Source organism: Lactuca serriola, chromosome 9 (assembly GCF_051521515.1).
Source record: "Lactuca serriola cultivar US96UC23 chromosome 9, Lser_US96UC23_V15, whole genome shotgun sequence".
NCBI classification, from domain to species: domain Eukaryota; kingdom Viridiplantae; phylum Streptophyta; class Magnoliopsida; order Asterales; family Asteraceae; genus Lactuca; species Lactuca serriola.
Window position 1 is genome coordinate 6,088,472 of NC_136416.1, and position 14,188 is coordinate 6,102,659.

Below are 14,188 nucleotides of genomic sequence, written 5' to 3' on the forward strand. Positions count from 1 at the left end.
TAAAGAACGGTCGTAATAACGGAATGACGTTTGGCACCCGCAGACCTGCAGGTCCGGCTGTAGCTAGCAGCAAGGTGTAGGATAGTCAATCCAGTATAGATCTATACGCAAACTCAACGCTCTCCCTCCAAGAGAATTCTGGCTACAACTCGGGCCATGACATTTAAGGCATGCTCCGATACAGTGGATCACATTTGTTATCGTATTCTTGCATGTGTGATGAAATGTTTCTTGTTCTAGTATAGTTGTATATGTTCTCGTAGTATAGTTGTATATATTCTCATAGTATAGTTGTATATATTCTCTTCCTAGTATAGACTCATGAATGAACTGACTCATTGATCTAGTAGTTGTAATAGTATGATTCTGTGTTACCCCAATGGTAACTTGTTAACAGTGCGTTTAGTACATATGATTATGGAAGTACTTTCATGTCTATATATGTATATTTGATATATAATTAATATGGAAACGACCTTCGGATGGTCACCCAAAATCCTATCAGACCACATCCAAATCGAGGAAAAGGAAACAAGGTGGATAGCCTTCCTAAGTCCTTTAAACATTATTTATACGTCTATACATATATGGGCATGCAATTTGTAATATAAAAGCATAAATAAGTATTTATAAGGCATTTGAAACATAAGTATTATTTTTAAAGAAAGATTGACTTGATGTCAATCTATAAAACCATTTGAAGGTGTAGATTTGATTAAAACAGTTTAAGTATAAGGAACATTTGCTTAAATCACAGTTGTAGTGTAAATTCGAAAAGTAAGTGGGTTTGGAAAACATTTAGAAGTAAAACAGTTTGATAGATAGTTTGAATAGTGATAAAACCACTGATTTCCCTAGTTATTAATCACATGTGATTAGTACAATCACAGGTGATTGAAACAATAACTATAAGTATTTAACTTGCATTCCCCCCCTTTTGAAAGCATATAAAAGCATTTAGAATATTTAACAGGTTGATTAGGGGGTATGAAACTCACTTGATTGATTGAGGAAAGCGAGATGGAAAACCGGGCAGAGTTTCGTCTTGGAAAACGGATTTTTCTCGGGATTCTCGGGAATCTTGGGAGTAAAATCGACCCTCGGGACTTGAGCAAAAAGACCAGAGCTTCGGGTTATAACGGGCACGGAAAACGAGACAAAGTTGTGAGAGAGAGGAGAGAAATGAGCAACATTTTCGGAAAGCCTCGCATCCTATTTATAGGAAGGCTGAACCGCCTCCGAACGCGGGGCGTACGCTCGTACGCAGCGCGTACGCGTACGTCATGCATGACCGAAGCCTCGACTGCCTCGGTTCGGATGGGACGGGTTGCTGGGTACGCGGGTCGGATGGGACGGCGGGTCGGATGGGACGTCGGGTCGGACGGGTCGGAGCTTCGGACGGGTCGGACGGGTTAGAACTCTTCGGATAGTGCGACGTGGACGATCCGAGACCCTCGATCTCAGTACGCGGGGCGTACGAAGGTACGCAGGGCGTACTTCGGTCCAATCCGATGACTCCCCTTCGGATATTACCGGGAATTTATATTTAAAGTTTTATTTATTTTAAATAAACTTCAAAAATTCATATCTCTCTCATACGAACTCCGTTTTTGACGTTCTTTATATCCTCGCGAAGGTGAGACCATGATCTACAACTTTCGTTTAGATTCCGCTGGCAAATTCCAAAATTATTTTTATTATTTATTTATTTAAAATGACGTGATTAAGGAATTTCTTCAAAAATTCATAACTTCCTCATCCGAGGTCAGATTTGGACGTTCTTTTTATGTACGCAAACCTTGATATGATTCCTATTACTTTATTTAATCCGAATAAGATTTTAGGAAGGTTACATTTTGACCTAAATTTGATCGGTTTTACATTACATTGACTCAAACTATCGGGTTGTCACATCATCCCCCCGTTAGAAGGAATTTCGTCCCGAAATTAGAATTTTAAGCAAGCTAGAATTTACAAATAACTAAGCAAAAAGGTGAGGGTATCTCAGTTTCATCTGATCCTCACGTTCCCAAGTGAATTCTGGTCCTCGCTTGGCATTCCAGCGAACCTTCACGATAGGGATACGGCTTTGCTTTGTCTGCTTGACCTCACGGTCCATGATCTCTACAGGTTCTTCCACGAAGTTGAGGCTCTCGTTGATTTCGATCTCGTCGAGTGGGATTACAAGAGTCTCGTCGGATAGGCACTTTTTCAAGTTAGATACGTGGAATGTAGAATGTACGTTACGAAGTGCGTCTGGTAGTTCGAGTTTGTAAGCTACGGGGCCGACTCTTGCAAGAATCTCGAAAGGCCCTATGTACCTCGGATTAAGCTTTCCACGCTTGCCGAAGCGTATCAAGCCCTTCCAGGGTGAGACTTTGAGGAGGACTCGGTCTCCCACCTGAAATTCCAAAGGTTTCCTTCGCTTATCGGCGTAGCTCTTCTGTCGGTCTCTGGAGGCTTTCAATCGTTCACGGATCTGAACGATTTTCTCTGTTGTTTCCCGAATGATCTCCGGACCGGTGAGAGTACTGTCAGAAGTTTGCCCCCTGGCTAATTGGGTATCACCCACCTCAGCCCAGCACAGAGGGGATCTGCACTTACGGCCGTAGAGAGCTTCAAATGGAGCAGCCTTGATGCTCGTGTGATAACTATTATTATAGGAAAACTCGACAAGGGGTAAATGAGTATCCCATGCCTTCCCAAAGTCAATCACGCAGGCTCGCAACATATCTTCCAGAGTTTGGATGGTCCTCTCACTCTGTCCGTCGGTCTGAGGATGGTAGGCTGTGCTCATGTCCAGCCTCGTTCCTAGGGAATGTTGTAGTGATTGCCAAAACCTTGAGGTGAACCTACTATCTCTATCAGAGATAATGGACATAGGTACACCATGTAGCCGTACGATTTCCCTAATGTATGTTCTCGTAAGCTTCTCCATCTTGTCGGTTTCTTTGATAGGCAGGAAGTGTGCAGACTTGGTCAATCTATCAACGATGACCCATATGGTGTCAAGTCCACCCGTTGTCTTGGGCAACTTGGTTAAGAAATCCATAGTGATCCGCTCCCACTTCCATTCCGGGATCTCTGGTTGCTGCAATAAACCAGAGGGCTTCTGGTACTCGACCTTAACCTTTGCGCAAGTAAGGCATTTACTTACGAAGGTAGCAATCTCTGCTTTCATATTAGGCCACCAGTATAGCTTCTTAAGATCCAGATACATCTTATCTGAACCTGGGTGGACGGAATACCGAGTGTTGTGCGCCTCGGTCATGACCAAGTCTCGGAAGCCACCATGCTTCGGTGTCCAGATCCGGTTCATGAAATATAAAGCTCCGTCACCCTTGGCTTCTAAATTCTTGTCCATTCCTCTAAGGGATTCACTTGACACATTTTCAGATTTCATGGCCTCAAGTTGAGCCGCCTGAATTTGCTTAGTCAGGTGTGAATGGATGGTTATCGATAATGACTTGACTTTGCGACCAGAATATTCCTTCCGACTTAGGGCGTCTGCTACTACGTTGGCTTTACCCGGATGATAACGAATATCGCATTCGTAATCACTGAGTAGCTCGACCCATCGTCGTTGTCTCATGTTGAGCTCCTTCTGATCGAAAATGTGTTGTAAACTCTTGTGGTCGGTAAAGATAGTGCTCTTCGTTCCATACAAGTAATGTCTCCAGATCTTCAGAGCAAACACTACTGCTCCTAGCTCAAGATCGTGGGTCGTGTAGTTAACCTCGTGTGTCTTCAATTGTCTTGAGGCGTAGGCGATGACCTTACCTCGCTGCATCAGAACACATCCGAGCCCTTGATTCGATGCATCGCAATAAACTACGAAGTCTTCTATTCCTTCCGGAAGGGATAGTATTGGTGCGGTGCACAAGGCTCGTTTGAGCGTTTGGAACGCTCTTTCTTGTTTCTCTTCCCAGTCAAAGGCCACACCCTTCTGGGTTAGGGTTGTAAGAGGCTTCGCTATTCGTGAGAAGTTCTGAATGAACCTGCGGTAGTAGCCAGCGAGACCTAGAAATTGACGAATTTCTGTAGGAGTCTTCGGTGCTGACCAGTTCTCAATGGCCTTAATTTTGGATGGGTCCACGTGGATTCCCTCTTTGCTTACCACGTGTCCTAAGAATTCGACTCTTCGGATCCAAAATTCACATTTCGAGAACTTCGCATAAAGTTTCTCTTTTCGTAATGTCCCTAGAACTTGTCGCAGATGATCGCCATGTTCTTTCTTACTTCGGGAGTAGATTAGGATGTCGTCAATGAAAACGATGACGAACTGATCCAAGTAGGGTCGGCATACTCTATTCATCAGATCCATGAAGACTGCGGGCGCATTGGTCAATCCGAATGGCATCACCACGAACTCGTAATGTCCGTAACGAGTTCGGAAGGCGGTCTTCGGCACATCCTCCCCTAGCACTCGTAACTGGTGATATCCGGATCTCAGATCAATCTTAGAAAAATAGTTCGCCCCTTGCAGTTGGTCGAATAGATCATCTATGCGTGGCAGAGGGTAACGATTCTTGACCGTCAGTTTGTTGAGTTCTCTGTAGTCAATACACATACGGAAGGATCCGTCCTTCTTCTTAACAAACAAGACCGGTGCTCCCCAAGGTGAGAAACTTGGCCTTATAAAGCCCTTGCTGAGCAGTTCGTTAAGTTGACCAGAGAGTTCTTGCAGTTCGGCTGGTGCTAAACGGTAGGGCGACTTGGCTACTGGGGTAGCTCCTGGGACTAAGTCGATTCTGAACTCGACTTGTCGTTGTGGAGGTAATCCGGGTAGTTCTTCTGGGAAAATGTCGGGGAAGTCGCTCACTACTGGGAGGTTCTTTAGTTCTTTCGTTTCTAGGTTCGTGTCGACGACGTGAGCAAGGAATGCGTGATATTCCTTACGCAGGTATTTCTGTGCTTGAATACTTGATATGATGCGAAGACTTGCACCGGGTTTGTCGCCATAGACTATAAGAGTTTCGTTAGACGGAAGGTTTAGACGGACTGCTTTCTCGAAGCACATGATGTCGGCACGATGAAGGCTTAACCAGTCCATGCCAATGATGACATCGAAACTTTTTATTGAGACTGGCATGAGGTCGATTGGAAATGAATGGTTGTCTAGGGTTAGGGTACAACCTAAGTATATGCTACTCGTATTTTCAGTTTTTCCATTAGCCATTTCTACTGTAAATAGTTCTTTGAGTGCGTGCGGTGGTTGGTTAAGCATGCGAGCAAATTTATGGTTTACGAAGCTTCGCTCCGCTCCACTATCGAATAGAATGCATGCATAGGAGTTATCGAGGAGGAACGTACCGGTTACTACTGTCGGGTCAGCAACTGCCTCCCCGTGGCCAATAGCTAGTACCCTCCCTGCTCCTCCAGCATTCCTCGCTTTGGGGCAGTCCCTCTTAAAGTGGCCTGCTTCGCCACATCCATAGCAGGTCGGGCTCGCGCCAGAGCCAGGGACTTGGTTGATAGGTTGTGCCGGGAACTTACAGAATCGGACGGTGTGTCCTTTCTTGTTGCAGTTAGAGCACTGCAATTCACGGCAAGGGCCGTTGTGGTGGTAGCTGCATTTGTTGCACTTGGGCGAACTTCCAGCATACCGACTCACCGGAGCAGTAGTAGCAGCAGTAGGGGTTACTGCGGCATGAATTGCCACCAATTGCTGCTTTTTGGCAGCCTGATGCTTCTTCCTTTCATCCCAGAATTTCCGCTTAGTATCGGCGGGTTTGGAGGGTTCCGGGATGGCTAGGGTGGTTGTGGTTGCAGGGGTTTTGACTCCATGGTCAATGAGTCGTTGTGCCAATCGTTTGGCACTGTCGAAGGTAGCGGGGTTTGACGCTAGCACATTCCCCTGATACGGAGGCACTAGCCCCCATATGTACCTCTCGATCTTCTTCCCCTCGGTGGGAACCATATTGGGGCAGAGGGCCACCAGCTCGCTGAATCGGGCAGTATAAGCGACCACATTGGTGCCCTTCATTGACAGGTTCCAGAGTTCCTGCTCCAGTTTCTGGATCTCGCCCCTCGGGCAGTATTCCTCAGTCATGAGGTCTTTCATTGTTTCCCAGCCCATGTCGTTGGCTACGACGAGAGTTAACGCTTTGACGTGGCCGTTCCACCACGTTAGGGCTTTACCCTCAAAGGTGCAGGCGGCATATTTCACCTTGCACGCAGCAGGGCATGAACAGATTTCGAAGACTGATTCAGTCTTCTCGAACCACTGCGAGAGAGCAATGACTCCGCCGGTGCCATAGAAAGGCTTCGGCTTGCAGTTTGTAAAATCCTTGTAAGAGCACTCCCTTGAGCGCACAGGAATTTCGATCGGAATAGATTCCACAGGGGTTCCACCTCTGCTGGCATCAGAAGAGTGATACTGAGCCATGGCAGTTGCCACTGCTGCAGCTACAACAGCATTCAGGGCTACAGTATCGATGACCGGAGGCGGAGGAGGTGGTGGAGGTGCAGGATTATTCCTATTCCTGGGAGACTTGCGAGGAGGCATCCTTTAGCTGAAAGTTTAAAAAGATAAGAAGGATGGTAAGAATCAATTTGTAAGCAACTTGAGAGTGACACAAGGACTAACTAACCATAGTCCAACAGTTGAAAGAGTGTTTGAAACCTTAATAAGAAATATTTGAAGGAAAGTATAAGTGTATAGACTTTTCCCAGATAGTTAGATCTCAAAAATACTGGTATTACCGATGTAATAAGTTCAGTGAAAATCGACCTAACAGTAGGTCATACATCATACCATATAGAAAAGTTTGACAGTCCTTAGATTTCAAATTTGAGTACGGAAGTTAGAAACATTTTACACACAAGCGCTACTTGGAGCACAGATGTTAAAGGCTATTCTTTAATTAAAAGACGGAGCTGTACTAGACATTAACCAACGGCGATGGGAAAAATCCCAGGCGAGTACTGCGGTCGGACACTTGACGAAACACCTCTTGAATGGGTCGATCCTGAGTCCTCTGACGAGCTCGAAGTTCCAATATTTCAGCTCGTGAGGCAGCCAACTGCTATTGCAGGGTGTTATTTGTCCTCCGGGTCCGTTCCATGTCTTCTTCAAGACGGCGGATGCTGACTGTGTTGACACCTGAGTCGGCATCAATCTCTATGACCCGGTCGACGGCTGCTCCACCTTGCTCGACAATACGAGCTATTCTGCGGATAATGACAGGCAGAGCTCGGTCAGTAGAGCCACCATCGCTGACGTTGTAAAAGGTTCGGTCCCCAAAGTATGGTAAGGGTTGACCCTGATCATCACTCCAGCGGTTCAGGTTGTTTGTCCACATGGGTGTAGGACCTGGAAACGCTGGTCAAGGGTTGTTGTTCGGGGCTTGACCTACAATCGGTAGGTTGTTGACTTCAGGCTCGGAGTCGGATCCATCTGAAAAGCCTTCTGCGAGGTGATCATCCAAAGGGATTGGATGATCAACTTCGGCTCTTCATCGATCCACCCGGCATTGCCTTTATTGGGAAAGTACGGGTCGCCATGATGGATATCTAGCCATCAAGATCTATGCGAGAATAGAGGTATAAGAATATAGCATACGTGTAACTAGCAGCGCAAAATACTCCTATAGTATTTTAAGTTTATGTTCTATTGATCTTCTTGTGGTATTGTTGGTAAGTTTTTAGACTTGTTAACCTATCACAACCATTCTAAGGCATGTGCTAATCACTCCTAGGATCAGCATAGTTGATCAGGCTATGCCATTCCCAGGACTGACCATACATCCCCGAGCTCACTTGTGATATTTAACAATCGTAATACTTTTGTTCTTGTCATTGTGACACTTATTTTAGTATGAATGCAGGCTAGTATACTTAGTTAAATATTTTATTATTTTAAGTATAGACTCTTGGTCAGAGTTAAATCCCCAATGGGTTTATAGTTTAGTATATCTTTTATGGGTTGATATACTCAATTCACTATAAACCTGGCTCTGATACCAATCTGTCACACCCCAAAACCAAGAACGGCGGAAACGTTCTGGGGCGGAGGACGTCATGTAAGGTAATCACAACACAGTAAATGTAAATAGGCAAACAACATCATCCATTGCATTAAATATATACATTTAATACATGCGTGTTTTGTACAGTTTTAGACACCAAAAATATAACGTAAATCAAAATAATAAAATGATGAGTCTTGAGTACGCTTCATCATCTCAAAAGCTGGCATCGGTACCTGTCTACTGATGACCTGAGAATACAAGTTATTTTGAAAGAGTTTATCAGCATTAAGCTGGTGAGTTCATAAGTGTTTTAGTGTCAATGTTCATTGTAAAAAAAAAAACGTTTGAACTTGTCCCAAAGTATAAGTTTGTAAAAATGTAAATAAATGTTTAAAAGTATTTGCAAAAGTTTGAATCTCTCAGAAAATCCTATATTTTCTATAAAAGTAACCTTCTACCAAGGCTTAACAGTTTTGTAAACTCGTCTGTTGTAAAAGTGTGTGATTACCCAAGTATAACTATCATTTAAAAAAAAATATAGTTTGTACTTTAATGCTTAAGTGAGATTATCACCAAAATATGTAATGGGTAAATCATTGTAGTACTGTAGTTTTGTATAATAAGAACTACTGTTGTACTAATTACTACTACCTTAAACCGGATTTATATTAAGGTATGATGTGATAATTGCACCATACTATCGACTGATAACAACGACATAAAGAACGGTCGTAATAACGGAATGACGTTTGGCACCCGCAGACCTGCAGGTCCGGCTGTAGCTAGCAGCAAGGTGTAGGATAGTCAATCCAGTATAGATCTATACGCAAACTCAACGCTCTCCCTCCAAGAGAATTCTGGCTACAACTCGGGCCATGACATTTAAGGCATGCTCCGATACAGTGGATCACATTTGTTATCGTATTCTTGCATGTGTGATGAAATGTTTCTTGTTCTAGTATAGTTGTATATGTTCTCGTAGTATAGTTGTATATATTCTCATAGTATAGTTGTATATATTCTCTTCCTAGTATAGACTCATGAATGAACTGACTCATTGATCTAGTAGTTGTAATAGTATGATTCTGTGTTACCCCAATGGTAACTTGTTAACAGTGCGTTTAGTACATATGATTATGGAAGTACTTTCATGTCTATATATGTATATTTGATATATAATTAATATGGAAACGACCTTCGGATGGTCACCCAAAATCCTATCAGACCACATCCAAATCGAGGAAAAGGAAACAAGGTGGATAGCCTTCCTAAGTCCTTTAAACATTATTTATACGTCTATACATATATGGGCATGCAATTTGTAATATAAAAGCATAAATAAGTATTTATAAGGCATTTGAAACATAAGTATTATTTTTAAAGAAAGATTGACTTGATGTCAATCTATAAAACCATTTGAAGGTGTAGATTTGATTAAAACAGTTTAAGTATAAGGAACATTTGCTTAAATCACAGTTGTAGTGTAAATTCGAAAAGTAAGTGGGTTTGGAAAACATTTAGAAGTAAAACAGTTTGATAGATAGTTTGAATAGTGATAAAACCACTGATTTCCCTAGTTATTAATCACATGTGATTAGTACAATCACAGGTGATTGAAACAATAACTATAAGTATTTAACTTGCATTCCCCCCCTTTTGAAAGCATATAAAAGCATTTAGAATATTTAACAGGTTGATTAGGGGGTATGAAACTCACTTGATTGATTGAGGAAAGCGAGATGGAAAACCGGGCAGAGTTTCGTCTTGGAAAACGGATTTTTCTCGGGATTCTCGGGAATCTTGGGAGTAAAATCGACCCTCGGGACTTGAGCAAAAAGACCAGAGCTTCGGGTTATAACGGGCACGGAAAACGAGACAAAGTTGTGAGAGAGAGGAGAGAAATGAGCAACATTTTCGGAAAGCCTCGCATCCTATTTATAGGAAGGCTGAACCGCCTCCGAACGCGGGGCGTACGCTCGTACGCAGCGCGTACGCGTACGTCATGCATGACCGAAGCCTCGACTGCCTCGGTTCGGATGGGACGGGTTGCTGGGTACGCGGGTCGGATGGGACGGCGGGTCGGATGGGACGTCGGGTCGGACGGGTCGGAGCTTCGGACGGGTCGGACGGGTTAGAACTCTTCGGATAGTGCGACGTGGACGATCCGAGACCCTCGATCTCAGTACGCGGGGCGTACGAAGGTACGCAGGGCGTACTTCGGTCCAATCCGATGACTCCCCTTCGGATATTACCGGGAATTTATATTTAAAGTTTTATTTATTTTAAATAAACTTCAAAAATTCATATCTCTCTCATACGAACTCCGTTTTTGACGTTCTTTATATCCTCGCGAAGGTGAGACCATGATCTACAACTTTCGTTTAGATTCCGCTGGCAAATTCCAAAATTATTTTTATTATTTATTTATTTAAAATGACGTGATTAAGGAATTTCTTCAAAAATTCATAACTTCCTCATCCGAGGTCAGATTTGGACGTTCTTTTTATGTACGCAAACCTTGATATGATTCCTATTACTTTATTTAATCCGAATAAGATTTTAGGAAGGTTACATTTTGACCTAAATTTGATCGGTTTTACATTACATTGACTCAAACTATCGGGTTGTCACAGTTTCTCCCAGACCCCTTCTATCACTGGGTCTCGTCGGCTGTACACAAGCAAACAATATCATATAATCATGCTAGCATATAAAGAATCATACATAATACTATATGTTCCAATCCTAAGGCCTCGCATATCATGGTCCCCGCCCTACTCCGCTAATGATGAGATATGGAATCCTATCCACACTCAGATAGTGATGAGATACAGGACCCTGCCCACACTCACCTCCCTACCAGACACATACAAGTATCACAAAGACATCAAGTATAACTAAACATGCACATAGTAATCGGGTACCACCCGGCATCGAACCGTAGTCCGGAATCATATATATAAACATTCCTCGGACATCGCCCTACATTGGACCGTAATCCGGAAATCATACAGACATTCCTCGGGCATCACCCGACATCGGATCATAATCCGAAAACATACAAATACAGACACATGCAAGAATCAAGAAGACATCAAGCATACCAACATTCCTCCTGTACCGCCCGAAATTGGAGTGTAATCCAAAAACACATAACATAAATACGGGCCAACATTGGTGCCATCGACCCGTTCAAATAGGAGGAAACTCACCTCACAAAGTTGGATCTCACGGATAATCCTCTTGCTGCTAGTTGGTAGATCCTCGAACTACTGATCTCTCGACTCCCCGAGCTACTAATCATCACATAAACTAGTTAAGTTCGGGATTCTCATAACTTAACCATAAGTCCTCACTGGGGTAAAAGACCATTCTACTCCTCATATACTCTTGCCCCAAAATGAACTCTGCTAAACTCTTGGCCCAAATAGATAAACACTCGTACAAGGCCCAATACATGGTCAATTTCCAATTAGGCCCAATCCCTTCACATGGGCCTCAATCTATGGCCAAATAATGCTTATCTAGTCTAAAGGTTCAATTCCAGATAGCCCACTAAGGCCCAAGATACCAGCCCATGGAAATGGCCCAAACCGAGGACCAAACAACGCAAAGCCCAAATCCGATGAGTATGCAGGGTGTACTCCTCTGTATGCTAAGCTTACATGTTGTATGGCTTGTACGTTGTGCGTACATGCTTGTACGCCCCAATGTACTGCTCTGTTAAGCCATTTATACCATTAAGCACTTAATACTTTATTCCAGAGGCTAATATCACAGATCTAAGTCCTCTTCAATGTCTTAATCCATAAAGTCACTAACTTGGTGACTTTACTTGACCCAAAGGAACCCACACTCAAAGTATACCAATCTACTTCCATGAAAATGGCCATAACTAAAGCATGGATGGATTTTAATCCCAAAGATGACATCTTTACGATTCAATGACCCAAATAACACTGAGAATGGAAATTCTAAGCTTCATAAACTACAAGGGCTCGTAACACTTCTTTAATGGGACCAAAAGGCTCCATAAAGCCATACTTCAAGAGATCTAAGAAAATAAACACCAAGTTTAAAGCTTTATACCTTATATGAATGCCAAGGTTCTAGATCTATAAGCCTTTACTCCTTAGATGATGCTTCAACAATGGCCACCTTCCTTCAAAACACTAAGATGCACTCTATAATGGTCTTCTAAGCTCCAAGATCACTCAAGTATGGATTAGGGTTTCGTAGTAGCTGCTTTAGGGTGAGAGGGAGGCTGGTCTTTGATGCATAATGTTCCTTATATAGTCCTATACCCTAAAATTTAGGGGTTTAGTCTGAATGGAGTACGCCCCGCGTACCTCTTTGTACGCTCGACGTACTCACAAACCACTTGCGACCACGCAGCCTTCTACGCTAGGCATACCCAGCCAAACATGCACATGCATTCCTTGCATGTGTGGGACTGCCTTGTTATAAATCTCCATTAGGGACCAAAATTGTGAATATCTGCAAAGTGTCATATCTTCCTCATCCGAGGTCCGTTTCCAACGAACCGTATATCCACGAAAAGGTGGCGAGAAGCCCTACACTCCTAACAACATGTCCAAGCCTTAAAACCTGCTGAATAAAACCTAAATTTCATAAAAGACCGATACATACGATTACAATCATACCCTAGGCTTCCGAAGACACAAACGAATACTTGGGTCACTCATGCCATGACCCCCACCTCTGAACTAGGCAGGATCCTTCCTTTCCTAAGGCCCTAAACCCTATGGCAATGATAATTGGGCCGCAACCCCGAGCAACGAAACACTTTCAAAAGCAGGTGTTACAATATGTGTGTATTGGATTGACATTTCGTGTGTACTAGAATGTTTTGGATAGTGTTTTAGCCTAAAATATAACTACCACCATTAAAAAGTGTTGGATGTTGTCGTTGACAACCGCCTACCACTACTGCCCAAGATGACAATGGGTGGTGTCCAAGTTACTAAACATTAAATGATCTAAGCATATAACCTTATACTGTAACATCCCAAAATTTAAGACCAAAAATTTCTTTTAATAGAACATTACTTTAAGCAAAGACATCATTCCAAAACATAATCTGAGTATAAGTTTTCAAAACACATGTTCATTATCAGAGTAAACATTCCCAGGCTGACTAATCTATGGTGTGTGCCATGCGATCACCCCGAGCTTCTCCCTCCGCTACCGGAAGTACCTGAAAACAAAACTGAAAACCGTAAGCACGAAGCTTAGTGAGTTCCCCACCTTACCACATACCATGCATAACCACATACTGCACATACTGGGCCATGCCCGCTATCCGGGGCCTCGCCCCCTACTTCGGGCCTCGCCCGTTACAACGGCCCCGCCGCTCCAGGCCCCGCCTGGCTTCGAGCCCCGCTCGGATACAGATCTGTTTTACTTAGGTCTCGCCTATCACAGGGCCCCGCCCACTAACATATAACAACACATATACATATCACATAACATCACATAAGCTAAACGTATGCTAACAGCTCTTGCTCTAAGGCCTCGCCTATCTCTGGGCCCCGCCCGTGTCCTGCTACTGATGAGTCATGGAACCTCGTCCATACTCCTGCTGTTAGTGAGGTACGGGCCCAACCCACTCTCACTCCTTTCCTAACTTGGGCCTCGCCCCTGGGCTGCTGCTACTGAGATGTAGAACACCATCCACACTCTGCTATTGGTGAGATACGGGACCTCGCCCACACTCACCTCCCTACCAGGCACATACAAGTATCACACAGACAACGAGTAATAAACTATCACATAAATCATCTCTTGGGCACCCGCCCTCTAACATTGGACCTCGTCCGAATATCATACTAGCATACTGTGCCTAGGGCTAACCCCCGGGTCTTCTACTCATAACTATATGGGCCGGCATTGTGGCCGTAGACCCATTCATACAAAGGGAAACTCACCTGATACTACTGAACTACTGCTGCTAATCCCTTTGACCGCTACCTGACCACTGACTCCGAACTGCTGCACCACTAGCTCTCCGAGCTACCAATATCAACATAACACTTAGTCTAACTGACCTTCAAGGTAAACCAAGTCAACTCTTGCCAAAGTCAAAGTCCTGGTCAAAGTCAACCTTCCAGGTCAACCCTACTCGTCGAGTCCACTTACTGACTCGCCGAGTCCCTATGCTCAAGGTCCTCCAATCACGACTTGACTCGCCGAGT